We start from the raw sequence: 4,738 nt of genomic DNA, 5'->3' as shown, positions 1-4,738 counted from the left end.
ATACATTGAATAAGTATGGTGAGAGGATACAACCTGACCCCCAATTTTCCTGATTTTAAATCATGCAGTGTCCCCTTGATTCTGTTGGAACAACGTCCTCTTGGTCTATGCATGGTTCCTCATGAGCACAACGAAGTGTTCGGAAATTCCCATTCTTCTCAGTGTTGGCCATAGTTTCTTATGATCCACACAGACAAATGCTTTTGCATAGTCAAGAAAACACAAGAAACATCTTTGTGGTATTCTCTGCTTCCAGTCAAGATCCATCTGATGTCAGCAATGATAGTCCTTACCCCACATCCTCTTCTAAAATCCAGCTTGAATTTCAGGAAGCTTCCTGTCACTATACTGCTGAAGCCATTTTTAAACTATCATCAGGAAAATGTTACTACGATGCTGTCATTGTTGAGTACTGGTGAGTCCATCCCAACTCATACTGACCCTGTGTGGGGTTTCCAACGAGCAGCTGTTTAGCCCAGCGCTGACCCTACAGTGGACTACAGGGCTGATCTTACCAGGACTCCAGACTGAACTTACATAGGAGCAATTGATTTTCTGTTCTGGAGTCCGCCGCTGGCCTTGTTTTGGCTGATGATATGGAGCTTCTCCACCGTCTCTTTCCATAGATGGAGTCAATTTGATTCCTGTGTATTCCATCTGGTGAGGTCCACATATATAGTCCTCCCTTGTGTTGTTGAAAAAAGGTATCTTCAATGAAGAAGTCATTGGTCTTGCAAATTTCTGTCACGGGATCTCCAGCATTATTTCTATCACCGAGGCCATATTTTCCAACTACTGATCATTCCTCTTGGTTTCCAGGATATTCCAATCACCAGTAATGATCAATACATCTTGATTGCATTTCTGATCAATTTCAGACTGAAGAAGTTGGTAGGATTCTTCAGTTTCTTCCATGGTTGGCATAAATTTTAATAATAGTGGTATTAACTGGTCTTCCTTGCAGGTGTATAGATATTATCCTATCACAGACAGCGTCGTATACCAAGATCGATCTTGAGATGTATATGAAACAATTCCTCTTGAATTTGTCGCTCCCAGCATAGTAAGCCATATGATTGTCCAGTTCAAAATGGCCAATACCAGTCCAATCCAGGTCACTAGAGCCTGGGATATTGATCTTTATGTGTTCCATTGTATGTTTGATGGCCTCCAATTCGCCTAGATTCATGCTTCGTACATTCCATGTTCTGATTATTAATGGATGTTTGCAGCCATTTCTTCTCATTTTGTACAGTGCAAATGAAGGTCACTCAGCAGAAAGTGAAAACGCTGGAACAAATTATAAAACAACATTAATGATATGGTTCCATCATTCCCACATTCTGTTGGGTCACCTTCCTTTGAAATGGGCACAAATCAGAGCTCTGGTAGAGTAGTGGTTACGAGTTGGGCTGCTAACCACAAGGTCAGCAGTTCGAAACTACCAGCCGTTCTGCAGAAGAAAGATGAGACTTTCTGCTCCCGTGAAGATGGACAGCCTTGGAAACCCTGTGCAGGGTCGCTATGAGTCGGAACTGACTCCCCGGCACATAACCACCACCACCACATGGAGATCTCTTGCAGTCGGTTGACCAAGTAGCTGTCTTCCAAATTTCTTGGCTCTGATAAGTGAGTGTTTTCAGCGCTGTGTCCGTGTGTTGAAACATTTCCGTTAGCATTCCATCGATTCCAGGAGCCTTGTTTTTAGCTACTGATTCCAGCTCAGGTTAGATTTTGCCCAGTCCTATTGGTTGTTGATCAGATGCTGCCCGCTGAGATGGTTGGACATCAACCAATATATATTTTTTTATTCTATCAGGATGACCCTTTGGAATTTCCCCAAACAGTCACTGTCACCTTCAGAGCTGACCTCTCTGCCTTGAATTTCACTGGCCCAGCAGACCCCCTCAGAAGCCACTGTTTGGATTGGACCCATGTGGCTCTGTGGGTTACTGCGCCAGACTGCAAAGCCATGTGAACTGCAAGGTCAGTGGTTCAAGCTCACCAGCTGCTCCTCAGGAACCCTATACAGGGTCGCTATGGGTTGGAACCGACTCAAAGGCACTTCACAACAACAACAGCGGCAAGGAGACTAAGTCAGTCCTGATGTGGTGCTGTGGGTTAATGCACTGGACAGCAAGGTCATTTAAACTGCAACATCGACAGTTCAAGCTCACCAGTCACTCCTCAGAGACCCTATAAATGGTTGCTATGGGTCAGAACCAACTCGATGGCACTTAACAACAACAAAGAGACTAAGACAGGTGTTTTACTGAGAGAACTCGTCTGCAGCCAGCCACTGGTCACAGAGACGTGTTTACACAGGTCTTGTTTGGAACCCGAGTAGTGATACTGTTTTACTTGTAAACCACCCACCTTGTGGCATTTTGTTGTGGTACGATACAAGGCTGCCCCTCTGGACCTCACAGCCCTGTGCCCCCTGGGGTCTCGACGGGGTGTGTGCACAGCTGCCTCCCTCAGGAGCACCCCCCCCCTCCACCTCAGTCTTGCATTTACAGGAGCATTGTTGCTGTGCAAAGCGGAACCAACAAGAAGAGCAGAGCCTTGGGCTGAGTAGTCCAGCAGTAACCTTCGCCCCTCCCAACACTCACGCTCAGCAAGGACTCTCTGCGGCTTTGGGCCTTCCTGTCTGGGAAGCTCAATAATTCCCTGTTCACTGGGAGACTCCAAAACCCCATGGCCAGGCTTCTGAGGGAAAAGCATTGGCAGAGAGAACAGTGGTCATACTCTCCAACAGAAATGTTCCTAAAAAGTAAGGACTTTGGACATAGCACTGGGAATGACCAATGGCTCAAGAAGGACATCATGGTTGGTAAAGTAGAGTGCCAATGAAAACGAGGGAGACCCCTCTGTGAGCTGGACCAACATGGACTCCCACCGCCCAGTGGCCCTGGGCGTGGTGCACGGACCAGAAGGAGGCTTGCTCTGTGGTACACAAGCTCGCCGTAAGTGGGGGCAGACGCAGCGTCAACCTGATCCAGCAACAGGATCAGATCCAGAATGCAATGTAATAAATTCTGGCTCTTATAAACCCACCTGCTTGTGGCGTTTTCTTGTGGCACCCAGAAGTCCATTTGCCCTCCCCCTACATTGACCTCGCAGCATTTCTGTTCCTGGAGGTGGACTTTCTACACCCCCCCCCCAATACTAGGTCCACTGGGTCATCAGGCATTTCTACAAGTCGGTGTGGCGCGGGGTCCCAACAACTGAAATGGATTCTGGGAAGGACGTGAAAGCCTGGCTTAGAGTCAGTGGCCCCAATTGGGTCCCCACAGGTCTCGGGGCAGGGTCAGCCCCTCAGGAGCACAAAGCCTACTGGGAGGGGTTTGGATGAGCAGTGGGCAGAGCCTGTCTCCATGGTAACCACAGATGAGGATGCTACACTTCTTCCCCTGGACCACAAGGGCCCACCTGGGCCAGGCGTCAGGGAGGACTCGAAGCAGCCTGTTTGAAGGAGATAATCTTAAACTCTACCTGAGCCCCATGATCCGGATTCTTAACAGACCAGAACCAAACCCACTGAGGTCCAGCTGATTCCGACTTTTAGCAACCCGTAGGACAGAGTAGAAGGGTCCCAGGTGTTTGAGGCTGTAAACCTCTATGGGAGCAGACTGCCTCATCTTTCTATCCAGGAACAGCTGATGGGCTTTGAACCACCGACCTCGCAGTGGGTAGCCCAATGCTTAACCCCCAGCACCACTAGGGTGCCCTTAATCCCAGAAACAGCAATGGTTCAAACACCCACCATTTTGTAGGAAGCGGTTTACTGCACAGGCCTCCCACCTGGCTGTGTGACTTAGGTGAGAAGGTTACCTCTGGATCTGGGTGGGGGCACACTGCTGTTCCCATGAGGCACCCACTCTGGGGTCCCCGTTAAGTCAGAACACCTTGGCTAAAGCCAGGGTCCCCAGCCTCCCTTCCTAGAAACTGTGTGCCCTGTGGATCTGGAGTGTGTGTGGGAGATCCCCCAATCACCCCTATCTGGGGGGCCTCCATGGGGCCATCCATCCATCAGACCACCACGAGCGGCTTCTCCCCGCTGGTTTCTGAAGTCCCGTGCAGTTCATGCTTTCAAAACTACATGACAAGAAATGAACACACTTGCCCAAGGCGGGCGGAAACGGGACTGGGCACAAAAGGACGGAAAATGCAAAAGCGCAGGTTCTTCCAGCCCAGTTTAACTCTTAATTGGCTCTGTTTTTCAGCCTGCTAATTAAACCACTGCTCCTGGCACCCACGGGCGCACTGCAGACAGGATCTGACACGCAGGTCTAGCGCATCCCTATAAAAAGCAACATGAGTCAGAACACGCCGTCTGCACCCAAAACAGAGGTTTCTGCTCGGGGAGGGGCAGACAGACTTCTCCTCGGCCCAGAGTTAAGTCATTGTTACAGAGCCCACATTCTCTGCTTCGACAGGAAGGATGACATCTCCCACACCATGTTCCACGTGTCCATCTGCAAGCATGTGGGCTTAATGAACACCAGGAGCATTGGTGGTACAAGGGCTAAGCGCTGGGCCGCTGACTGAAAGGTTAGCTGTTTGGCCCACCCAGCAGTTTCTTGGAAGAAAGACCTGGTGATCCACTCCAAAAAAGATGATGGCCTAGGAAACCCTATGGAGCAGTTCTCCTCCATTACACCAGGGGGCGCTGTGAGTGGATGATCTATAAGAGTATATATGAGTATATAGTGACACCATAGATGACAGCCTAGGA

General features: G+C 49.3%; 1 protein-coding gene across 1 annotated transcript in view; it reads right to left on the bottom strand.

Moving 5' to 3' along the window:
- The window catches only part of SORCS2 (sortilin-related VPS10 domain containing receptor 2), a gene marked incomplete at its 5' end in the record, with an annotated part of 427,091 nt that overhangs the window by 113,861 nt on the left and 308,492 nt on the right, over nucleotides 1-4,738 (bottom strand). The window lies entirely within an intron of this gene.

The sequence above is a fragment of the Chrysochloris asiatica genome, unplaced genomic scaffold (genome assembly GCF_000296735.1).
Source record: "Chrysochloris asiatica unplaced genomic scaffold, ChrAsi1.0 scaffold00319, whole genome shotgun sequence".
NCBI classification, from domain to species: Eukaryota; Metazoa; Chordata; class Mammalia; order Afrosoricida; family Chrysochloridae; genus Chrysochloris; species Chrysochloris asiatica.
The sequence above is the reverse complement of the archived record's forward strand: the minus strand, read 5'-3'. Positions and strand labels throughout refer to the sequence as shown.